We start from the raw sequence: 13,158 nt of genomic DNA, 5'->3' as shown, positions 1-13,158 counted from the left end.
TATTTCAAAAGAGTTAAACCTGTATCCTGTTTTCTGGGTAACATTGAGAATATCACTATATATTGTTGCAACACCTCCTCCACGACCAGTCTGACGGGGCTCATGCTTATAACAGTAGTTTGGTGGAGTAGACTCATTTAGACCAAAATAATCATTTGGTTTTAGCCAGGTTTCAGTCAAGCAGAGTACATCAAAACTATTTTCTGTGATCATTTCATTTACAATAACTGCTTTGGGTGTGAGTGATCTAATATTTATGAGCCCAAACTTTAAAAATTGCTTTTGTTCATTTACTTTACATTTTTCTGGTTTAATTACGATAAGATTTTTTCTAGGTCCTACATTATATTTTGACCTCACTATTCGGGGAACAGACACAGTCTTAATAGTTTTTACAGCGCAAGTACTTTTATCATTTAAGCGGGTGGACCAAAACTCATCATAATAGTTATTAGAGAATTGTCTTACTAGTCACATGGAGCGAAGTGTCCTGGAGTTTTAACGTTTGCTTCATTTATTTTCAAGATTTGAGGTAAAATATCTATTGTTGCTTTCACTATGTCTATAAAAATCACACAAAATAATATTCAAAATTGCATTAGACAGATTTAACATTGAATAAAGCACATAATCATTACCTGAGATTATCACGGTCATATTTTGTATGTTTTTCCTGCCGCAATGTCGCAGAAAAGAAAAAAAAACTTTTCTGAAATAGAATTCCGTGTCGCTTATAGGGCTTGGGCGTCGTGACGTCATTACTTTGCGTGGCCGCCATGTTGATGGCCTCCTTTACTGCTACTCGGACTACTGCGCAGTGTTTAGACGTACTCCCTCTCATCCGTGTGTCTTAATTTGATTAATTAAAAATCTATTTCAACCATGGTAAACCGTTGCTGTATTGTGGGGTGTAACAGCGCAACATATAATCGCCATGGGGAAAATAAAATGAGAATGGATTAACTTTCCACCGCTTTCCTGCTTGGAGGCGCGACCACGGAGACCATAACATCTGAATATTAATTTATATAGCTTAAGTCAACATTGAAAATAAGGGAAATTTCCCGGGTAACCCATCCAAAATACGGGTAATTTCAACATTCATCTTTCCGTTGCTCTCCCTCTGCTGACATAAAAAATTATTACTACAAGACTGCTGCATTAACTAACGTTAAGCGATTTGTGAAGCTAGGTCTGACATAACTGCTTACAGATTGGTGTGAAATCATGCTCTCACAACAGCCACGCTATCTTAAAAAGCCCAACATCACGCTAAGGTTGCTTTCAAGTAAGCAAAACGATGCTTTGAAAACATCTGTTCGCTGGAATGGCAAGGAGTAGCAACAGGACAACAGCACAGAGACTTGACAGGTTTGATGGAGGGGCTAACGGGATATTTTACAGGAAAATACTAAAACGGGAAGACAGCGGGAAAAGAGCTCAAATACATGAGAACCCCAGAATAACCGGGAGGGTTGACAGCTACTAACTACACTTTTGAAAATTAAAAGTCCATGTGTGAATGGTTTTTAACACTAACAGTTACTAAACTAGCAGCTAGGTGGAGCGCAGCTTACCTTTGTCGGGATTACTGTATACTGTTTGTCGGCTTTATGATCTGCAGCTCCTGAACCCATCCATTTGTGAACTGTACATGAGACTCCAATGACTTATAGCTTCGGAACTATTCTGAAGTGTAGGCGCTCACAAAACAAACAAGGTAGCAGAAGATATCTGTACTGCAAAAGTGCGGCAGCAAGTCGTCGTCGGTACTCCACTATTTGTTGGGAATTTCATATGGATCCAAACCGTTAATAGTGCCGATTTTCTCCACATACCGGTCTCTGGCATCGCTATTTAGCGTATCCCCGTAAATCCCACAACCTTTTCATGATTTTAACATATTTTTTCTTTCTCCCAACTGTGCTTCTTCTCGTTCAACTTGCTGTATGTTTACATTCGCGAGGCTATCAACATGGCTGCCACGTCCCAGAATGCAACGCGGTGCCCAAGCCCTATTGTCACGTGCTGCTGTCACTGAAGGTAAAAAAAAACTACATGCAAAAGAAACTTTTTATCGCATCGCGGCATGTCTGGTTGGGACAACACAGTGTTAGAGTTTGATCCCCCTCAAAAAAGTTAAGTATAAAAATATTAATGCTCCAGTCTGGAGATGAGCAAGAACAGTTGATTTGCATGGCAGACATGGAGATCCAGATTTTTTGTTAGTTCATTTGTTTTTAATATTCAACAGGCAAAGTTAGTCTGTATCTAAATGCAAAAATGTTCATAACTATTTGAATGAAACAGACTACTGAATCAACAAACAGAACTAAAAAATATCGTCATATAATAATAGCATCATATAATAATTGCTGTTAATAATGTTCATCGTCTGGCTGACTACGTCTTGTATAAATTTTTCTGAAAAATCCTGTCATATGCACATAAACTGACAGTCACCACTTATAAGCTACTACTGAATATTGTAGAAATGTAATTTTTCTGTAAAGTTGCTTTGTATTGATTTGTATTTTAAAAGGCGCTGTATGAATTGAACTACTGGTGAAAAAAAAAATCTGATCTTATTTATCTTTTGATATTGTATATTTTACTTCAGTGCACTAAAAATCTATTTAAATATCAGTGGTATTTAGTATACTTTTGCAAATCCACTGAAGTACTACTGAAGTAGAATTATGCTTTTAATTAGTGTATTTATATTGTATAACTGTAAAAAATGTATTTAGCACAAAAAAAAATATTAAGAATGTTCTACAGATGTGCTTGCTTGTATTTTTAGTGCATTCAAGCACACTTTATTTCTACCTGGGTCATAAACATTAACAGCAGTTTTGGCACAACATGAGGGTGAGTAAATAACAGAATGTTCATTTCAGGGTGAACTATTCCCAAGAGTGTTTATTTAAGCTTTTCCTTAGCTGATCTAAATAAGTGGTGTGAAGAAAAAAGCAGTGAGGGTATAGAGAGAGGGAGAGTGGATAAGGGGCTTGAGCAAACATGCTGTGTGAGCCAAAAAACGTGTGCCAGTGCGCTGGATGGCCTTCAAGCACTGAAGGACAGCGAAAAGACAGAGGATAGAGAAGGGCAAAGAGAAAGATGGATGATTGGGGAAGGAGAGCAGGCAACATAATGACTTCTGTGGTCATTTCTGTAACAACAAGAACAGAGTCACTGAGCAGATGATCACAGACACACATTTGAGCTATTAGTGTTAGCTAGATTTCCTTTAGGGCTGAGCAACGTTGCTAAAAGTTACATAGTTCAATATAGAATATACATCTTGACATTTAAAAGTTTTTTGTTACAAGCTGTTGGTGCATAAAGAAGACATGTAAAGTTGCAAATCCAAAGAGATATTCTATGTAAAAGTTAAGAGTCAACCACACCCTCCTAAAACGGCTCATTCTAACATGTTCACACAAAGAAAGAAGGCTTGTGGAGACACTGTGTGTTTCATTGTGAAAGCAAAACTACTTTGTTTGGCCTTCAAAAAGAGGACACAACTAGAAATCAGTGGTAAAAGGTATACTCCACCCCAAAATTTTACTTTTGTCATTAATCACTTACCCCCATGTCGTTCCAAACCCGTAAAAGCTTAATTCGTCTTCGGAACACATTTAAGATATTTTGGATGAAATCTGGGAGGCTTGAGACTGTCCCATAGACTACTAAGTAAATTACACTGTCAAGGTCCAGAAAAGTATCATCAGAATAGTCCATCTGCCATCAGTGGTTCAACCGTAATGTTATAGGGTGACGATAATACTTTTTGTACAAGAAAACAAAAACTTTCTCTCCCCACATCACCGTAGTGCCATTTGGGAAAACACCTGCTGAATGAAAACGGTGTACGCTGCCGTGTCAGCTGCAATACAAGGATGCACTGTTTTCTTTAAAAACAAAGCTGTTTCTATAAAGTGGTGCAGTTCCAACTTTGCAAGGACAGTCTGGCGCTTCTGACTCAATCTGTAAGTATGTTTAGATATTTAAATAATTCGCCACTGATGATTCAAACATGAGAAATCGTGCATGCTCAAATTGTGATTTTTATGATGATTTTGATTAATCGCACAGCTTTACAGTGTGTGGAAAATAATGTTTTTTGGACCTTAAACCGCATAAACCTATTGCATTATACCAATACACAAAATAATGTTCTTTTCTAGCAACATCATGTGACCCCTCTAGACCTTTGTAAGTCAGTTTAGCTTCTCGTCCAGCAGGTCTTCCAGCTCTCTCGAGAACCCTGTAAAAGAAATAAACTGACACGGACAGTTTCAGCAGAAACAATCATATAAACGCAGTACTAGCTACATCAATGAGACGCTATGAAAACATCTCTTTTGTGATGCTGGTATTCTCTCGAGTCATGAGTAGAGGAAGGATCATGAAATAAAGCTTTTGGCACAAGGGCCACATTAGGCTTTAAATAGTACTTTGGCCAAACAGTATAATTCCTCATAAATATAATGTTCTGCCTCGATTGATTCCTTCGAGCCCAGAAACAGTTGTGTAGCTGTTCTAATACATGATGCACAGTTTTATGAAGTGTGTCTTTGACTTATGGGATGATTCTGCCATTGCCTGAAGTATTGCTCTGCAAAGAGGTGTTAGAAAACCCTGAAAAAGGAGATTATAAATGGTCTATTTTACCTTCTCTGGTGAGTTTTTAATTAACATCCTCCCTACATTTATGAAAGTTCTACAAATAGAAAGAAAAATCATAATAATAACCTTGCAAGATTGAAATGATCTATTATAGTTTTAGTTCATAGATATTTTTCATTTAATACTGCAAATAGATGGAATAGCTGCATTTACACAGGACTCACATTCACACAATCCAAAGCAAACTGATTTTTTTATTCTCACACACGAAATGAAAAATCAAAAGCAGAGTTTAAGGTGGTAATTTTAAGTAGAGCCAACCAGTGGATGTGTGTGTTTGGATTAAATGAAGTTTATCACTGAGAAACTTGGATTGAACAAACACACAAAAAAAAATTATGTTTCTCTTGTTCATAAATCATGTTATCTTATCATTCATGTGGGCTAAATTTTCCCGCTCTTGCAGGGTATAATTTTGGACATGATTCCTATAACAAGAATATGATACATTTGACAAATAATTGACTGTCAGAATAGTTTAAAGCAAGATTCAAACACACACATACTAAACATGAATATGTATCCTTAAGCTATTCAATAGTTATTAAAAAGACATACACCGTAAGTTATTAGAAACATCATAGTCAAATGTGTGGGTTACATAAATGATATAGAGTTAAGCAATGGACTGATATTCATTTATAAGTCTTTATGAAATGTCCATCAATTTCCATCTCTCTTATGCTTTAAGATCAGGATATGTCACACCTGCATTTATTGAGTAACTCCAGACAGCAAAAGCTGTTGAGTACAATGTTGAGTGGTTGTTCTCAACATTTCTTTAAGCAGAGGATCATGCTGGAAATCGAGATGTTCTCTAGCAAGTGGAAAGAGGGCACATGCTTATGGTTGACAGATTGGACAAATTGATTAGAAAATTAGACTAATCCCAAATTGTACAAGTTTAATGCACTGACTGGGTGGTTTGGATCTGGGATCTGGCAACACTTTTGCGGAGACTCATTAGGTCGTATTACAATATAATGGAGCTATTGAAAGGAGAAGCAAAACAAGCATTTGTAGGATAAATGATCCACAGGCTGGATTAAACCACATGGAGGGCAAAATCCAGCCAGCTGGCTAAAATTTACGCAAGTCTAAACCAGTGTAACGGCATTAAAATCATCACAATATTCTGTGTTTTGCATCACCACCATATATATTTGTAGCTGTCTGCCTCCCTTTGGAATGAAATGATGATGGAGACTCTTATATGTGTGCATGTTTGTGTATTTCTTGTTTTCACTTCATGCCAGAACAAGCTAGGCAGCTCTCATGACAAGCTTTGGGGTGAAGTAAGGCAGGATGTACTGTAAGGTGATCGTTGTCTATTTTGGTGTGTTTGTGGTTGTGTAATGTCAGCTCTTCTGTGGAGCTCACATGTCATGCAGTGGGCATCGCAGACATGTGTGCCGTGGAATTAAAGCCAAATTTCCCTGTCGTCATCAGCTGATGTCAGATGCTCTGCTGTCATGTTGACAGATTTCTGATATTTAATTAACTATTTTTATTAATGAAAATTATGTAATCATTTATTCAACCTCGTGTTATTTAAAACCTAGGGTGCGTTTCCCAAAACCATTGATATCTAAACATGGTCGCGAGTTTCATCATTAATGAGATGTTTTTTGAAACCATATTTCCAACAAACATCCGCAAACAGCTTGGCAACACTAAAGCTCTCAACCTGTGATTAGAAACAGTTTCTTTTTAGTATGATGTGGACTGACTTAATGCTTTTTGCCGAAAGCAAGCAGACCTACATTTCCATGTAAATTTAAATACATGTCATCTTACATATTTCAATGTGTCAATAAATCAGAGCTGTTTTTGAAGAATGCACATGTGAAAATGAACTGCAGAATATGACTTCAGAGGGAAGCTGCAGTGAATCAGACATTAAATAGAGTAAAACAAGGGGATTAGAAATGAGTCAAGTTTTGCTGAAAATCGTCTTCACCACCATAGCTTTTAAATTTTATTTGTGTTTATACAGACCAAACTTCCTTGGACTGCGCCCATCTCTCCATTCTAATTGCCCTTCTCATGAAAATTAATAGTAACTTTTTCCAAGCAGCTTGGCTGTGTGATAGTAGAAATGGTAATGGCTGTGGTAGCTTCATTTATCTTACCCTTATGCTGTAGTCTGACTGCGTGTTTGATTCTGATTGGCTGAAAGGTTTGCGTCCAAACGCTCATGCTCATGGAGTTTGGGTTTGTTTATTCACCATTCTAGATGAATCTGCTGGGTGATTCTTTCCTTCCAAACCATGTATTAAAATACGTTCATGTGGAAATACAGAAGAAGAGGAAGAATGTGTTATTAAGAGTAGTTATTAAAAACAACAATTAGAAGCAATTAAACTTTGGAATTTTGTTTTATAAAACGATTAGCTAAACAATCGTACTTTTAGAAATATACTTTTGGATGAACTACTCTATATAGTAGTAGAAAGGAAGTCATTCTGTCAGCTTTGTATCAATTAAAGATGTTTTCGGTCTCTCACATGTCAAAAGATCAAGAAAATGTAGATTTCTCAATTCATGACCACATTCTAATTTTTACAGGGATTGTTTACCCAAAAATTTATATTTGATGTTTATTATCTGCTTACCCCCAGGGCATCCAAGATGTAGGTGAATTTGTTTCTTCAGTAGAACACAAACAGAGATTTTTAACTCAAACCGTTGCAGTCTGTCAGTCATATAATGGAAGTGGATGGGAATCACGGCTTTCGAGAGTGAAAAAACATACACAAACAAAACCAAATTAAACCCTGCAGCTTGTGACGTTACATTGCCCTGGGGGTAAGCTGATTTTTGGGTGAACGATCCCTTTAAACGTCCAAATGCTCATACAGATCGCTTTTTCTTTGAATTTCCAAATGCAACCTATTGTTATATACTGTATACCATACCTATTTAAAACCCATGTTGTATATTTACATTAAACCAGCTCGACAGCTCAATCTCTTGATTTCTTTGATTTCTGATTTCTTTTTTTCTTTCTAAAAAAACTAGTCCCATCCACGATTGGTCAATACAGTGTTCCAGTCATTTTCATATAGTAATTGATGATGTCGAGTAGGCAGCGATATTCGTATTAAGTATTAAGACACAAAAACGTATAATCTGGAACAGGGCTTTAATTTCGGTGCGGGATTACGGGGATTGCACATATTTCTACTGATTCCCGCAGTTTCCACGCTTGTAACGTTGGAAATTCCCACAAATATTTTAAAGTAAAAGACGCTTGTGACAGATGACCGAACGTATGATTTGCATGTGCTTTTAAATCTTACCATTTTAAACATTCAAGTGCTCAATTCTCTGTGACTGTGAGACCCTTTCTGTGAGCCGACACACACCCATAGCTCACGTACATAGAGACGCATCTGAGAGTGCATGCCTTATTGCACATACATGGCCAAATACATACAAAGATATATCAAAATGCCCATCTTGATGAGTATTCATGTAAACAGTCGATTTATACTAAACACTGTCATTATACAGGCTATTACGTTAATGTAAACCAGGGCTCCCGACTTATTCTTCCCACTGGTCTTCCAGCTTTCTCAGTTGGTCACACTAGAACATGATTTGGCATCACTCACAATATTTATGATTTTTTTATTGTTTTGAGCTACAACATGGGATTAATCAATGCATGCTGATGAACTTATAGTTTATAGGTATACGGAAACGAAAGTGGTAAACATTCAACCCGTTTTTTTCATCAGTAGCATTTGTGATTTGAATTTGGTGAATGGAAGTTATTTTGCCATGTTATAAGCCGGGCTTGGGTTGCTTTTACTTTCACGCTCAAATTTGCAATCTTGTTGTAACATTTTACAAAAAAGATAATTGTCTGTTTTGCTCACATACATATAGACACCTCTCACATTTTTAAGACTAAAACAAGAGATGGATTCCTTGTTATTCTTAATTAAAAAGCACAACAACAACAATAAAACAGTAAGATACAATGGCAAACTAGCTTACAAATGTTTATTGACAAAAAACGTATAAGATGAGGCATGGCATACAACAAATGCTGTATTATATGCTACTCATTAATAACTTACAAAACGTTTAGCAAACACTGAGGAATAAAATAAAAAATAAAAATTAAAGAGCCTCCATAACGCAACATGAGGTAAACAGCAAAGACAACAAGCTTATTCAAATGAAAACAAAAAGAACAGTAAAACTAAACTTGATGTCGGTGACGGCTGCAAGTGTTTTTCCCACAAGAATACAAACATGTTCACCTTCTCCAATTTAAGCGGTCTTTACTTTACTGTAGCATAAAAACCATCCATCTTTTCATCAATATTTGCATAATGTTTGCTCCAGGCATCTTTACGCTCGTGCTGAGGCAGCGTGTGTAAACGAGGCTCTACACTCGAATCACTGCACAGTTCAAATGAGTAGCGTGATTTCATTATGCTTTCAGTTTAGATTGCTGTTTGATGTTTCTCAAATGAAACAGAAATGGCAGCACTTATGCGTTGAACAAAAGTTTACAAATATTTCACAAAGTTTAGTTGCAGAAAAAATGGTTGCAAAATGGAGCCCTAAAAGCCCTGGGAAACAGTTAAGAAACAAAACGTATGTGTAACAGTTGATCCATGCATGCGGTCTCAAAGAGATTTATACATTTAAGATTAGCCAGTGTTATTTTAAAGTTAAGTAGATTATTCTGTTTCTGTGAAATCCTGAATCCTGAATATGACCTAAAATCCTGAAACCTACCTAAAAAAATTAAAGCACAGTGAAGTTTAGTTGTATTTTTCTATTGTCTTTAATCTATTCTTATTTTATTACTTACTGTTTACTTGTCATTTTTTTTGTTAAATTCAATTTAGAGTTTAAAGTATCTCACAATATAAATATGAATCAACAACATTATAAATTGTAAAACACAAATACACTGGGTGATGAAATTTAGGTTGGATGATTGTAGTTAAAAAATTAGAATAATTCCCCCCTTAAATTTACGCCTCCCCCCCATAAAGGGGGAATCCCCCGCCCCCCCTTCCAAAAGGAAATTCAGGCCCTGTGGGAAATGTAGTAATTGGTTAATAAAACCAGTGAGGTTGTGCTATACTACACATTGTGAGTTTAGTCACTCTGCTGTGTGAATCTAACAGCAGTCTTTTGAATTCACAACATGGCAGGGCCGTCTGAATTTGAAATACTTATAAATTACATCTGTTTCTTCATCAAATTAGCAGTACAGCAATCAAGATGAAGAGAGGATACAATTATGGAAGGATGGGTGTTATGAAAGAGAAATGAAAATGGAAAGAGAGGCAGGCAGAAATAAACTGTGGAAAATGTTCTAGATCAGGGCCATTCAAGGTGAGAGTGAATCACACAATAGCCAGCTTTAAAAGCGGCCTGCTTCTCATTCAGACATAAATTACAGCACTTCTAAACCGGCACATTTCTTCATTATTTGTTAAAGGGATCATATTTTCAAATTGTTTAGTTATGTAATCTGTATCTTTTTTTTCACAGAGACCACTAATGTTATTTAATGTTTTTGCAGCAAAAATCTAAATCTAAATAAATAAATAAATGGTTTTCTATTTCTACAGTACCTTTTAATATGTTGCCTATGAAGTGCTTTGCAGAAGAAATATGTCCATGGACATGTATATACACTTGCATCAGTACTTTTTTATGTTTTTGAAAGAAGTCTCTTATGTTCATCAAGTCTGCATTAATTTGATCAAAAATACAGAAAAAAACAACAACAATAATATGTATATTTAAATATACTTCAAAATTGATGCAAAGCTGAATTTTTTGCATCATTACTCCAGTCTTTAGTGTCACATGATCCTTCAGAAATCCTAAAGAATCAGTATACTTTGAAGAATAAAACAGCATTGTTTTAAATAAAATTTTAAACATTATTAAAAATTGTTATAATTGTAATGCTATTTCACAATATTTTATTTTCAAGTAACACCTTTGGGTTTAGGTCACAGCTTAGGTGTGGGTGGAATTTGGGGGAGGGTCTTTCTCATTCTAGAGAGCATTTGATTGGACAAGAATCTGTGCAGTGCAATCTGAGTGATCAGTATTTTTACTCCTTAATTCTAATTGAATGTGAACTTTACTGAATGATTTTTAATTGCAAACATCGTGTCAACATTCAAGAGTACACTGTAGCATTTACAGTAGAGGGCATTAAAGCTAACAAACCTGAACTGAAATCCAAGAGATCTATTTTCTTCTTTCATGAAATGCTTAAAAGGGAAGTAATGTGTGTTTTTGTTCATTTGAAGCTGGTGTTTTGTTTGAAGTGTTGAATCTCATGCACACCTGCTCACTAGGCATTCACTACGCCAGTGCTTGTTTTCTTTCTCAGATGTTAATGGCAAACTCCTCGCGGTGACGTGAATGCACAGCTTGTGTCACGTCACAGCTCTGTTGGCACAGCTGACCTCTCGCCAGCACTTCTCTTCTGTATTTCTGCCATATGCTCTCACTGTCATTTACAGGCCACAGTGGGGTGGGCAGATGGACCAAAAACTGATATCCTGCTATGTGATAGTATTATTAGTAGTATTGTGTGTAAGCTATGTTGCATCATTGCAATGTTATACTGTATATCACAATGCAGTAGGGCTGTAACCACCAAGTTTCCCTTCCCTTTTTTTTGAGGCTGGTCTGCCTCAGCTTTTATCAACTTAAAAATACTTGAGGTGAGCAGTTTTAATGGTGAAAGAGTCTTAGGTAAGATCCAGGTAGTTAAACTTGACAGAAATTTGTCTAGCACTTTATTTTGCAGTCCTGTTTCTTATGTGCATATTATTTACGTATTAATGTTATTACAATAACTAGGTACTAACCCTGAACCTACCCCGAAACCTAACCCTACCCCATTTAGTTACCTTATATTACCAGTACTTTCTTAGGTAAGTACACCTTAAGTACACTGTCAGTACATGTAAGTACACGTACTATAGAATAAAGTGCAACTTAAATTTGTATCAAATTACAAGATAGTCTAATATATTATTTATGTAGACCTAATTCATGTAATGTTATTTTTAATTGAATTTGAGAAGCAAGACATTTTACCACAGCTGTTTAGGCATGTTAGGCGTACAATGTGCATATTTGACAAAAAAAATATTATTTGAACATTTTCAAATGTATAATGTTACAATAAACTCAGGCTCTTTTTCCTTTTTTAAGACCGCATCTTCACCCCAGCCCCCACAAAAAATGAAATAATTTGTAGACTTTACTCTCCAGAACATTTTTATGATACAAATTGTTGCAAAGCAACTTTACACAAAATTAAGTTTCTACAATATTTAGTAGTAGTTTATTAGCGGTGACTGTCAGTTAATGTGCATATGGTGGAAATGTATTAAAAAATCAATTAAAGATGTAATCAAACGATGACCACTATTACCAATAATTATTAAATGATGCAATCACACTTAAAGCAATATTTGTTAGTTCTGTATGTTGTTTCAGGGTTAGCATCATCTGAGGTCCTCTGAGGTCAGCATCATCTCTTCTGAGGTGTTCTGGATCCAGACTGGAGCTTGGGTAAATCCTAGTTACCAAAACAGAGAAACAAATAGAGATATCATTAGCACAGCTGCTGATCCAATCAAGCAAAATTGATTTGTTTAACCCAAGATAAAGAATATTAACGTGCATTTGATCAGATATAACTGCACTACAAGATTATGAGATGCATTATTTGTATTTGAATGCTTGGCCAAAGAGATGTGTCTTTAATCTACAGTTAAAAATAAGTAAATGAAAACACAGCACTTTTTATTAAACAAGTTCTAGCTAAACAAGTTCTGTTCAACTTGGATTGAACAGATAAATTCATATGGATTATTGGATTTGATTTATACTTTTGTAATAAGTCATTAAACAGAATCTAGACCATTAAAACAGACAAAAACTTATTTCATAGGGCACTACATTTTATTGTTAAAAATCTAATAATTTATTAAATTGTTAATTCAATGAAACAATTGATTACACATACATTTTTAGTACCAGCTGGATGCATGTAGCAATAGCAAGTAGCAAATCATTCTTTGTTCATGGCTCTGACATAAAGGAATTGCTAGTGACCCGCCCAAACTTCCTGTGTCAATAGCAAATCTGTCAACACAGGAAAATCTAGGCTTTGTTTAATGGGTTCTTTAACATTTGTGCATTACGCTTCATGTGCATGTCCTGGACTAGTCATCTGAAAAGAGTGATTTGTTTCCTTTAAAACCTTTACTACTCTAGTGAGTGTGTGCTGAGCTTTGGTGCAGGGTGATGCATTGCTTACATGTGTGTGCTGAGTGGTTTATAGTAGTAATGTCTGTCTCCCGAGGTCACTGCGATTACATAAACATTGTCTGGGACTGTAAACTGGGACTGCTGCGTCTGAGAAATCCTGCTACAGTGTTCTGTTGTTAAAAT

At 35.8% G+C, this 13,158-nt stretch overlaps 1 protein-coding gene across 5 annotated transcripts in view; it reads left to right on the top strand.

Annotated features, from left to right (window-relative positions):
* LOC132145695 (thyroid hormone receptor beta) overlaps window positions 1-13,158 on the top strand; it is a 140,588-nt gene that overhangs the window by 72,258 nt on the left and 55,172 nt on the right. Inside the window, exons 2-3 of one of the 5 annotated variants that reach the window (XM_059556904.1) lie at window positions 3,837-3,992; window positions 5,949-6,009. The exons of 2 other annotated variants lie outside the window; for them this stretch is intronic. The gene's annotated coding sequence lies outside the window, so the exon portion shown is untranslated. The remainder of the gene's footprint in view (window positions 1-3,836; window positions 3,993-5,948; window positions 6,010-13,158) is intronic. 2 more of the 5 variants (XM_059556903.1, XM_059556905.1) reach the window with 2 other exon arrangements.

This window comes from Carassius carassius, chromosome 8 (assembly GCF_963082965.1).
Source record: "Carassius carassius chromosome 8, fCarCar2.1, whole genome shotgun sequence".
Lineage (NCBI taxonomy): Eukaryota > Metazoa > Chordata > Actinopteri > Cypriniformes > Cyprinidae > Carassius > Carassius carassius.
The sequence above is the reverse complement of the archived record's forward strand: the minus strand, read 5'-3'. Positions and strand labels throughout refer to the sequence as shown.